The sequence below is a fragment of the Myotis nattereri genome (assembly GCF_964212035.1).
Source record: "Myotis nattereri genome assembly, chromosome: 2".
NCBI classification, from domain to species: domain Eukaryota; kingdom Metazoa; phylum Chordata; class Mammalia; order Chiroptera; family Vespertilionidae; genus Myotis; species Myotis nattereri.
Genome location: NC_138076.1, coordinates 72,744,324 through 72,757,618, shown reverse-complemented (window position 1 = coordinate 72,757,618; position 13,295 = coordinate 72,744,324). Strand labels below are relative to the sequence as shown.

General features: G+C 37.1%; 1 pseudogene across 1 annotated transcript; it reads left to right on the top strand.

Annotated features, from left to right (window-relative positions):
• The first annotated feature begins 11,538 nt into the window (after positions 1–11,538).
• LOC308513746 (large ribosomal subunit protein uL6-like) lies at positions 11,539–12,234 on the top strand (annotated as a pseudogene). The gene is made up of 2 exons: positions 11,539–11,549; positions 11,650–12,234. The product of its transcript is annotated as a large ribosomal subunit protein uL6-like (transcript).
• The last annotated feature ends 1,061 nt before the right edge of the window (positions 12,235–13,295 follow it).

Below are 13,295 nucleotides of genomic sequence, written 5' to 3'. Positions count from 1 at the left end.
TGAAAGAAAAAGATTTTCAAGAACAAACACCTTGTAAGCAGCAAATCCTTGTAACAATCATATACAAGGAAATTTCAATAAAATGAACTGTCAGAAACGGAGGAGGCCAGAAGGTAGTTTGATGACATATTCAAAGTGCTGTGGACAAACACACACAAAAAAACAGTCAGGATTCATATTCAACAAATTATCTTTCAAAAATGAATATGGAATAAAGAGATCCACAGATAAACAAAACAGAAATTTCATATCTAGCAGACCACACTTACAAGAAACACTAAGAAAGAGGTCTTTATGTAAAAGGAAATACCCAGACACGAATTCAAACCTATCCCCAAAATTAAGAGCACTGGTAAGGCTCATTAAAAAAATAACAGCCAATACAAATTTACATTTCTTCTCCCAATTTATGTGATCTGATTTAAAAAACAGTTGTCTAAGATATTATGTATGTAATTGCATGGTGGGGTCTATAGCATTTAGATAATCCAGCTGATATGAAAGTATTCCTGGAAAGCACAAATTATTTAAATTGACTCTAGACATAGAGAAAACTAATAGACCTAGATGGATAATGGAGACCGAATTAGCAAATTTTAAGTGTCTATTACATAAAGCTCATGCCCACAGGGCTCCAGTGATGGATTCTCAAAAAGCTAAAGCCAGAGTTACTGTACGAGCCATCATTTCCACTTTGATAATAGGTATCTAGCGAGGAGAAATGAAAATATATGTCCACACAAAACACCCACAAGCCCTGTACATGAATGTTCATAGAAGTTGTTCATAATAGCCAAAAAGTGCAAATAGCTCCAATGTCCATCATCTGGAGAATGGACAAATCATTGTTGATAGCATTCTTTTATGTTTTTATTGCTGTAAAATTGATATCAATTGTGTCCTGTTCTTATCTGATTTTACTGATTTGAACCTCTCTCTTTCTTTTGGTCAGTCTAGTACCACTCAATAAATATACTAAAACCACTGAATCGTATACTTTAAAAGGGTGAATTTTATGAAGTGAAAGTTATATCTCAATAAAGGTGTTATAAAAAAAACAAAAACAAGAAAGGACAACATATAAAATTTTCCATCCTGATAAAAGTCTAGGCAATGGTGTATACCCTGGTGATAAAAAGAGAGCAAGGGCACGCTTACCAAGAAATTAGGATGATGGCTATTTTCAAGAAGGAAGGAAGGGTCTATGATCAGGGAAGGACACAGGGGACACTTCTGCAGCACTCTTCAAAATACCTATTTGTAACACATCGGGATGGTCATTCAGAGCACATTGCCACAGTTCTAATGAGAAATAATTTAGGCTGTAAAAGCAGCAAAATCACACATTTGCTGAGACCCCAAAGTGACTCATCTGTGCTATTCTCTTGTTTATTTTAATAATTCAGAACTTACAGAGGGCAATCTACGGGCTATTCTCTTTTCCTCACCCCACTCTCCACCATACTCCACACCAACTCATTTACGGGACTATGTGCCCTGACAGACTGTTCTTTATGGAGTGCCTTCCTCAGCCTCCTGAACACTGTTTCAGTGGGGTTTGCCCAGTTTGTGTTATCCACAAGAAATCAGAGGGTAGGAGGAAAGAGTACAGGGGATAATTAATTATTTTGTTCCTTCTCTTCTGCCTCACAGTTTATAGAGGTTCTATTCAGACTACAGCTTCTGTCTGGCAGTCCTTTTCCCAAGGTTCCTTCTCTCAACTAAATTCTAGTAACACCGTGTGTTGTACTTGCCCTTGGGACCTACATACGATATTGTCCTCCTGTTGTTTTGAGTGAATGGGTGACTCAGTATTGTTTGTTGGTTCCCTCAATCCTGCTAACACTTCTGTAAACAGCCTCTTTATTAATAAATCTTTTTTAAAAATCTCAATTGAATGTGTCATCTGGTCTCTGCTTAGCTCTTAATTGCAAGGAGAATAATCAGAACTTCTGAACTTCTATTCTAAACTTTAACAACTTCCAGTTATTTCTATACAGTGTATCAATGCAGAAGGTTGAGAAATTATTAATGTATCCATGTAGTAAAATCACATAAGTACCTTACAGCACCAAGTTAAGTATTATTATTCTTTTTTTCTCCATGTTAATGGAATAACTGTAAATCTCTGCCATCCTTTAGTTATGAAAAAGTTTTATACTTAAATGATAGTCATTATTTAGTATGGATGCATGTATGGTTTTATACGTATTTGGTCATTTTTTTCATCTGCAATTTTTAAGAATATATCACGACATCTTTTATTATACATCCAGTTTTCAGTACATTTTTTCATGTAGGAAAGAAAAAAGAAAAGCTAAATGTTTATGTAAAACACATTCGTTGGCTTTTCCCAAAATCTGACCTGTGCTTTCTACATTCCTTGCGGCTCTCCTGTCACAATATCTGGAGCATGGCCAAGGTCCTGACGTTCTATTGTAGTTCTTGGCCCCAAATGAGCCTCTGGAAAATGCTCATTATAGTTTAAATAAAATTACTAGTCCATCACAGATTTAGTTGTATTTCTTTTTGGAAGTTATTATATTTGAGACAATAATAGCACATCTGCAGTACAGTAGTACAATATACTATAAGCAGTTAAACTGCCAAGTCAGGAAATTGTGTGTGGAACTCAGATATAAGAACCAAACAGATGGTCAATAAAAATATATGTTATCCTGGAAAATAAAATACAAATTGTAAATATATGTACTAAAGGAAATCTCTTGGACTTCCAGAAAAATGTTTATAAATCCCCATGGATGCAAGGATCAAATCAGGAGTAATAGGCACATAATTTTGTATTATCTTAATACTGCATTATTAGATGTTAAACAGTATATAACACTGATACTGTATTACTATTTCAAGGTGATTATAACCAGGTGACATAATATTAAACAGCATAGACTTTGTATTCCATGCATGTAATCCAATTTCAATATACTTTAAAGTAAGGTACAATTAAACAGGTTCAGACCCAATTATAGGGTGGGTGAGATGCTTTTCCTAAGCTCAGTATGTACTATGTTAGCAAATAAAAGGTGTTATTCTGACATATCTGGAAACCCTATCTGCTTTTGGTAAATCACAGAGTGAACCTGTCCTTGAAATGTTAGGAAAGAGTTAACTAAGAAGTAACTTTCAAGTAGTGACATATGAAACTTTTAGATAATTGTGTGTTTAAGTAACATATATTCTGATACCTTAAACACTCAAATATAGAAAGATATAGAGATCATATGTCTCTAAGTGTAGTATTGACCTATTAAAGAAATAAATTGTTGTTTTGTAATTATTTTAAAACCTGAACCAAATTTTATGCTGAAGTTTAGATCAAAAGTCCTGTAATCTTGCTCTGGGCAAGTAGATAATTGAGGTAAATGGCTGGTTAGTGCCATCTCAAAGAACATGCTTAGCTGACTTGTAAGGTGTATCAGATTCATCTTATAAAATTGAATTTAGTTAATTATTTCAATTGTATATGTTCCAGAAGAGACTTTATATTTATTTATTAGTTATTTGATAGCCATCAAGATTTAAATGTTTTAAATTATATCTCTGTTAGTAAGTGATAATTAAATCTAAGTTTTAAATATTTACTACAGTCTTAAATAATGGCCTCGGAATGTTGACTAAATATATTTTTAATTAAAAATGCTAGTTAATTATGTAATATCATCTTTTCTTTTAATTTATTCCTGCTAACTGCTTCCAATGAAACCTCCCTGTGCATACCCTAAAATACATTTATGAAAGAAGCTTAGCAATTTTTTGACATTGTCACGTATTTCAAGAATGACATACTAGATATAGTAGAAACGTTTAGGATACATTTGATCAATTGTGTATTTATAAAGGCATAGATTTCATTATCTACAGCTGTTATTTTATAATCCATGGCAAAATGTTCTTGAATTAGGTGATCCAGATGATTTTTAAGTTTTATGAAGGTTGGACTTTATCTCATTTATTGACTTATCTTCAGTACTCTATTCTTAATCATGCCTAATATAGAAGAAGGGTTTGAAAGTAGTGTTTTACTAAATGGGTGCAAAATATTTCCCAGACTTGCTACATATCCTCTTATTAAAAACCCATACAATTTGTGTCCGATTTATGCAAATAAAGCTGAAAATGCTATAATAATAGATGCCAATTCATTTTGTCTATTTCATCTCTCTCAGAGAAACAGAGACAAAACTCAAACAGGTATAAGTGTCCACCACTAAACAAATTTGCCTTTAAATTTTTTACACAAATATACAAAATAAAAATAAATTAAAATGTTGCATTTTTAGTAAATCTTATGCTTGGGTAGTCACCTGAGCAGAAATCTCTTAAAGTTTAGTTAGTATCTTTTGATGTATTGTGTTGCACAGAAAAATGTGAGTTCTGCTCTGCTCATAAACTTCATATTGCACATGTAATACAAAATTACTTTGATTATTGCATAGTTAGAAATTAGTTGTTTCAATTAGAATATTTTAAACACACCCTTTAAAAATAAATATTACCTCATTCATTAGACACTGTCACAGAGTCTTGGTCTTGTGTTATTTATATTTCTGGAAAAAATGGTGCACTTACAGAATAGTGAGGTATATGAGCTAAAGTGAATCTATGGTTTATATATTTGTTTAGCTAAGCATCAAAATTGAATTAATTCTGATTTGGAGACAATTTAATCAACATAAAATAGAAAGAAACTTGACAAAAGAAATCAAAGAGCTACTAATGGTGTGGTGTTTTACTTTTACACCAAATAATTGCTTGGTCCTATTTTCAATTATTTTATGACTGATCAGCCATGTATTATGATTCGAATTCAAGGGATTGTAGTAATGAACACCTTAGTAGAGGAAGTATTCATGAAGAAGCTAAAGGGAGATGCATTATGGGTCATAAACCCTTTCAATTTATTTCAGCAGAATGATCTACTTTTGTTGTAGATCTCAATTTGACTTGTTTATTTGGTGATGCCAATGTCTATCTAACTGTTTCTCCATTAACTTTTCCCTCCCTTACCAGCTTCTGTTTTCATTTTAGAGTTTTGCCCATAGTTCCTTTATTAATATATGAATAAGATTTCTTTGGGAAATTAAGAAAGTACATAATTTTAAAAATCAAGGATGACAAAAAATTTAAAATATGACTATTTTATTAAAATATGACTAAATATTTATCAATTATTATTAGGTCTCATTTGATTAGTCATAGAAATAGTGAAAGAAGTATTTAAGTATTTTTTGGATTTACCAGACCAGAGAATGGATGTTAAAATACATAGTTTAAATTTTTGTTTGCCAATTACTCTCTGTGGCTTGCTAGATTATATGAAAAAACTTTCTCTCGGCAAAGACAAAAAGGCAATAAAGAAGATAAATTAGTGAAGTTTGCATAAAGCTAGACATATTCAATTTAAATTAATATTTTATTTGGGGGGGTATATATATATATATATATATATATATATATATATATATATAAACTGAGTGGCCAGATTACTATGACCACCTGATATTTGTAAGCAAATTACCTATAATTTCACGCTGAAGATGCTAGAGGGCCAGACCATTATAAATAGGGAAGCAGGTTGTTTACCACGACAATAGAAGTGACTCTTTTCTGAAGATATGGGTAAACAACATGATTTAACAGCCTTTGAACATGGGATGATTGTTGGCACTTGGAGCCATGGAGTGAGTATCAGCAAAACAGCCGAAGGCCTGTTCGAACACCTTTGCTATCTGCAGTTACCAAGATAAAACGTCTCCAATTCGCACAGGAACACAAGGATTGGACAGTCGAGCGTTGGAAAAAAATCATGTGGTCCGATGAATCATGTTTCCAGTTGCATCATGCAGATGGCAGAGTGAGAATTTGGTGGAAACGGCATGAAAGCATGCACCCCACATGCATGAGTACAAGTCTTCAAGCTGATGGGGGCAGTGTTATGGTTTGGGGCATGTTTTCCTGGCATGATTTGGGCCCTTTAATTCATGTGGAACAACGTCTGAATAGCACAACATACCTAAGTATTGTTGCTGATCAAGTTCATCCTATCATGTTGATAGCGTATCCCAATGGAGATGGCTTCTTCCAACAAGACAATGCGCCATGCCACGGTGCCCATATTGTGCAGGAGTGGTTTCAAGAACATGAGGGAGACTTTACCTTGCTTAGGTGGCCCCCACAATCACCAGATCTCAATCCAATTGAGCATTTGTGCGACAAAGTTAAAAGAGCCATCAGGCAGCTGGTTCCACAACCATCAAATCTCACAGAACTGGACAGTGATATTCATCAGGCATGGTGTCAGATTCCTGGCATCATCTTTCAACATCTCATGGAGTCAATGCCAAGAATTGCCGCAGTATTGAAGGCAAAAGGTGGCCCAACGAAGTACTGATGGGGTGGTCATAATAATCTGGCCACTCTATCTATATCTTTTAGATTTTATTAAGAATTTATACTGAAAAATAAAAATTTTAAAGACCTATATTTGGGGGTGAATTACCTTACTAGAGCCACCATAACAAATTATTATAAAGTGGATGGCTTAAAAGAACAATGTATTCTCTCATAGTCTGGAGCCCAGAAGTCTGAAATGAAGGTGTGGGTGGGGCTGTGCTCCCTCCAAATGCTTTAGGGGAGGGTCCTTCCTGCCTCTTCCAGCTCCTGGGTCTCTAGGTGTTCCTAGGCTTGTGGCGGTGTCACTCCAACCGGTGCCTCCGTCTTCACATGGCCATCCCTTCTGTCCCTTATAAGGATAGTCGTCATTGAATCAACCACATATTGTGATTCGAAATAGAAATTTAACAACATTGTTCTGAAGAGTTGGTATATCAAAGAGAAAACAGAAATGGATAGTATAAAAACTTGCATAATGTAAATGAAGTGTAACTTAGTTGCCATTATAGAGCCTTAAATTTTATATTAGGAAAGTAAAAGAAAAAGGCTCAACTTAATGAGCTAAGCATCCTACAACTTTAAAGTTTTAAAACAATAAATGCTGAAGAATAAACCCAAAGAAAGTAGAAGGTAAACCTTTATAAAGAGGTATTGTCTCTGACTACATGTGAATCTCTGCTTTCTCTCTTAACAGTTGTTGACCTTGAAAGTAGCTTTAGCTCTCAATTTTTCCTCATTTATAATGTATGGAGGTTAGTAATATACCTGCCTTGCAGGGTTGTGGTAAGGATCAAAAGAGTAAATATGTAAAAGATACAGGGTGCCAGGATACTGCTCAGTTCTTTGTGGTTAGCCTTTATTATTAGAAGAGTAGACATTAATTAAGAAGAGATAAAACACATATTAAATGAAGTCAAAGATACTTTTTAAAAAAGTAATAAAATCCACTAGTGATTAGGAAAAGAGAGAGAAGGCCACATTGGCAATGTTCACAAAGAACAAAAAGCAAAATAGAGACAGACTCATAGATAGCAGGCAGACAGCTCTGGTGGGAGCAGGGGTTGGGGGTGGAGGGATTGAGCAAAAAAGAAGAGAGAAGAAAAAATGATTCATGGACAACAGTGTGGTGAATTTGGGGCTGGGGTAGGTGGAGTTGTAAGAGGGTATAAGGGGGAAAAATGGTGATGGGGGGGTGCTGGAAATAAAGGAGGAAAAAAGAACAAATAGAACATGAGGAAGGAGTGACCATACACAGCTTTCCACAGCTTTACTCTGAAGGGTATCATAGAAAATGGGGCAATGTCTGGAGGAGGAGCATTGGAGCCAAGTGGGGTTTTAAAATTGCCCTCATTTTTTTCAGGGCGGGCTAAGTTAAGGCAAGTTTATATGCAGGTGGCAAAGATTCAGCTGAACAAGAATGTGCTGAATTCTCTGAGAGGTCAAGAGAAGCAGCAATCCCAGAAGACTGGACGGAGGCCAGGAAAAAATAAATAATTTATGAGTGAGTCTAAGTTTAAATAAACAGTATTATGTGAGACTGTTTCTTTTTTTAAAGAAAAACACTTATTCTGCCAGAGAAAGAGGTGCTAATTGGGGAGCAACTGATTATTGGGAGCCAAATCTATGACAGGCACCCTGCTCGGAGGAACATGTGATTAACAAGGTGGGCTTGACTCTGTTTAATTATTTATTTAGGCTTTTGAGAGAAGGAAAAAGAAAAGCTCAGAGAGCTTTAGAGCCAGAAATAGTAATGCAAATGAAACCATACTCAGTGAACCCCCTTGACCCAAGACCTTTATATTTTCCCTTCTGCCTGAAAGACTCAAATCATGCCAATATCCACCTGGCTCATTCACCCCCTGCATGTATGTCTCTTCTCAGATGTCGTTTCAGCAAAAGCCATTCCTAACCACACTATCTAGACAGAATCCTTTTCATCCTCTATCCTGTGACCTCTCATTTTTCTCCAGTAGGGCTTATAACTTCCTTATATTGCATAATTTCTCAAAACATTGTGATATTTTTATTTATTAATTTTTGCTACCTCCTGTTGGAATGCAAATTGCTTAATGGCAAGGACTGTATTTGTTCACTGTTGTATTCCATATCCTAAAAGAGCACCTGACTTTCACATGAGCCTTAATAAATGCCAACGAAGGAAGATAGGGAAGAAGTGAGAGAGTGGGTAAATATAGTTGGTTTTTCCAATAATCTAGACATCAATTTTCTTTCCCTTTCACTCACCATCCACACTGAACTCTCAGTTCTACTTCTAAAATATATTTTGATTATTTCTAATTCTCTATGTCTCAATTGCCTACTCTAATATTCATCTATCTGTTTTCTATTGTCTTAATAGTAGTCCCCCAAATTCTATTGTTTCTACCCTATTTCTATTCCCACTTGACCTTTTCAAATGTATTTACCTAATAGAATCTGAATTATCTTTTAAAAACACAAATCAAGTATCATTAATTCCCATGGTTAGCTACTTTCCTCTCCTAAAAAATCTAATTTTACTTAGAAAATTTATTATTTTAACCAAATTCTTTAAGAATTTATTGTATACTATGAACCTTAACAACCTCTTGTACATACACAGTTTTCAAAAAATTTTACCCTTGCTCTCTCTTCTGATATCCAAACTCAGCTTACAGCCCTTTCTTTTGATGTATTGTTTACCTAGAAATCACCTCTCTCCTACTTCTAGTGGAAGGCTCTATCTTATAATTTATGCCCTAGTTTACTTTTTTAAATATATGTGTTTTTTTTATTGATTTCAGAGAGAACAGACAGGGAGAGATAGAAACATCAATGATGAGAAAGAATCATTGATGGGTTGACTCCTGCATGCCCCACACTGGGGATCGAACCTGCAACCCAGGCATGTGCCCTGACCAGCAATTGAACCGTGACCTACAGGTTCATAGGTCAATGCTCAACCATGGAGCCATACCGGCTGGGCTATCTTCCCAGTTTAAATGTCACTTATTCAGAGATATTTTCCATCACTATTTTTCCTCCATCTCTATTAGAGGGATAGCTCTCTGTTGCCTTTCATTACGACACTTATGTGGGTGGAACTGTGGCCATCATGGATTTTATTATCTACATGGGTTTTTGTTTGTCTCCCTCTATAAAATACAACCCTAATTAGGACCAGGGCATAGTGGTTACTCATCACTGTTTTCATAGCACTGGAGTTATGTCGCACATATAATTGTCAAGAACTGTGAAGAGTGGGAGATATAACCCTGAATGAAAGTTTTCCTTGTAGAAGCTGGTGGAAGTCATGGGACTTCTGGGTCAGAGACAAAGGACTTTATTACAGTGGACATCGGGAAGCATGCGCTTTGATTTTGCCTTGGTCCCTCTTGCCCCCATCCCATGGAGGTGATCTGGAGCAGCTTAGGTGTATTGTGTACAAACCGTGGGTTTGTGTCACAGCTGAGGAACTTTAATCTTAGAGATCCACCTAAAATTGTCAAAGCAAACCTACACAAAGGAAGACATTTGCTTTATTATCCAGGACATCAAACAAATCTATTCCCTTCTGAGTGAGACACTGTATATTAATGTCATTTGCTTTATAAGCATCCTTAAAAAGATAGTCTAGAACAAAAGCTAGCAAAGTCTCTGTTCAGAAGACATGCAGAAACATGAGACCCAACAATAGTAAGAGCTCAGTAACATTGCCCATTTGACTAAAAGTTAGTCTAACTGTGTAACTGTTTGGTGTAAGGATGGTAGTGAAAGTTGAGATGAGTGTGGGGAAGTTCACCCAAACTGGAAGAATTTGAGGATGGTATCACTGGAAAAAGCACCTATATATGTGAAGTTCCTAAGGTGATATTCCATAGGACAACTGGAAGGTGCCAGTGAACAGTTTAGGCAAGTATGCCTAGTGGAAATTGTTCTGTTTGCAGTCCATTTCTCAGACTCCTTTTTTACCCTGATATTGACACTACATATTACTCTTTAATGCACTTCTGTGTCCATGTTACTCTCTACCTATCTGCGCATTTTATGATAGCAGGGGTAATAGCTTAACGACATAGAATTTGCAATGTCTCATTTTTCATATTTCAATCTTTGTTGATGATTTTATATTGCTGCATTTATTTTGCTCTCTATTTCAAGTGCACATTGCCTGTTCAGAAACTAGATGCTAGTGATATTTGGCATTCCTTCTACATGGAGTCTGCTTGTACCTGTCCAGTTGCCAAGAAAGCTGTCTTTCTTTGAAACCCTGGAAAAATAAGCTTTGTGTACCACACAGGCCTATGTAAGAACAAGAATGGTGTTCAATCCAAGCACAACCTCTTAGCGTCTATACTACATTTTACATCACCCAACCAGAAGCTCTGCTTGTCCAATGAAGAACGGATTTTTGTATTTAAGCTATCACACATGGTTACCTATGCTTCTGTTTCAGTCACCAAGGATCATTCCTTGTGACAGAAGCTCAGTCAGGCACAAAGATTCAATTCTTAGTAAGATATTGTTACTTTCCAAGTAGATTTCACCACTTTTAAAAATTAATTATCATAGGCTTAAATGTTTTTAGATTAGAATTATGGGCTTATAGATATACATAGCAAGCACAAATGTAATGGTAGCAATGAAATGAGTGGGGACAGGCATGGCAATGGGAATGTCCCCAACCTGGGACATTTTATTTGAATATTATAGATCCAGTGCACAGATGTATGCACTGGTGGGGTCCCTCTGTCTGGCCTGCAGGGATTGGACCAAAACTGGCAGTCCGACATCCCCCAAGGGGTCCCAGATTGCGAGAGGGTGCAGATGAGTACAAGGGACCCGTGCACCAGGCCTTTAGTATGCATACAAGATCTTTGATTAATCTCTTCCCACCCCCCTTCCCTCTGAGATTCATCAGTCTATTCCATGTTTTCATGCCTGTGTGTTGAGGTCTGCCTCCTGATGGTCAATGCGCACCATAGCTACTAGTCAAACAGTTGAGTGGTCGGACACTTGGCATACTAGCCTTTTATATATATAGATTGGATAATGGAAAAAACTCACCAGAGGGGTGGGGTCAGTAGGAAGAGAAGAAACATTACAGATGAAGGACACATGCTAATTAAGGAGACATTTGTGAACATGGGGCTATGGTATGTCAGTAATGAGCTCTCTGACCTCACTATCTCAATGTTCTTATTTGTAGTATGAAATTATTGAGATAGGTGATCTCTAGCTCTTTTACCTACCAAGTTCGAGGATAAAGAACATTTTCAGCGATCAGATTGCTGACATTCCAGAAAATGTCAACATCACTCTGAAGGGTCACACAGTTATGGTGAAGGGCCCCAAAGGTAGCCTGCTGAAGGACTTCAGTCACATACATCAATGTAGAACTCAGTCTCCTTGGAAAGAAAAAGAAAAGGCTAGATTTGACAAATGGTTAGAAAATAGAAAGGAACTGGCTACTGTTCACAATATTTGCAGTCATGTATAGAACATGATCAAGGGTGTCACACTGGGCTTCCATTACAAGATGAAGTCTGTGTATGCTCACTTCCCCATCAACAACATTATTCAGGAGGATGGTTCTCTTGTTGAAATCAGAAATTTCTTGGGTGAAAAATACATCGCAGGGTTGGGATGAGATCTGGTGTTGCTTATTCAGTATCTGAAGCCCAGAAAGATGAGTTAATTCTTGAAGGAAATGACATTGAACTTGTATCAAATTCAGCTGCTCTGATTCAGCAAGCCACAATAGTTAGAAACAAGGATACAGAAAATTAGGGGAGAATATCTATGTTAAAAAAAATAACAATTCAGCAGTCTGATGAATAAGATCTAAGTTGTCCAGCTATAGAAATAGCAAGATGCTGGATAATTCCTCAGACTTATTTGTGACATTTTAAAGATGCAATAAATGTTGTATATTGAAAAAAAAAGAGATAGGTGATCTCTAAAATCCAATTGCAGCTGTATCACTAATATCAAGTCTAGATATTGTTTTATGTTCTGAAATGGTCATGCTTTTATTTATTTACTAGAGGCCTGGTGTTCGAATTCTTTCATGGGTGGGGTCCCTCGGTCTGGCCTGAGATCGAGGCCTAGAGGGGGGCTGGCTGGCTGAGGAGAGGGACCGTGAGAGGTCGGCCTGCTGGAGGATGGGAGGGACCGTGGGATGTTGGTGAGAGGGGCCCCCGGAAGTTGGCTGTGGGAGTGTACTGACCATCAGGGGGCAGCTCCTGCATTGAGCATCTGCCCCCTGGTGGTCAGTGCACATATAAATATTTCTCTCTTTTCCCCCGTCCAGCACGGCTAGAGAGCAGTCCAGTTCCTGAGTAGGGGCAACGGGGGATTGAGAAAATGAAAGAGACAGACACAAATACAGTAGGGAAAGCTGGGACTGGGTGGGACCACTGTCCTCTAATGGAGAGACAGGGACCCAGAGCCAATGCAGCATGTTTATTTTATACAGCAGAAACCAGGAAGTTTTACTAAAGGTCAAGACAAAGGAGGTTATGTGCATTCTTGGGTGGACCCGAGTTGTATTCATTCCTGGTGCTTGGCTTGATTTAGATAACGAAACCCATCCCCTAGTGCCTGGACTGAAGGTCAAGCTGACAACACTCCTGCCTCTGGCAAGGCGTGTTTCCAGGACATGGCTCTGCCAACGCCACTGGATTCAGCTGACAATAATTAAAGAAAAGCTCATGTGCCTTCCTAGGCACTCTCTACATGCGTGTCATAGCGACTGGTCAACTGGTCATTCTGGTCATTCTGGTCATTCGGTCATAAAGGTTGCTTAGACTTTTATATATATACTAGGAGCCCAGCATGTGATTCGAAAAAGTGCAGTGCCACCCACGTCCCTGGTCTGGCCCTGCCTCCCTCTCCAGCCC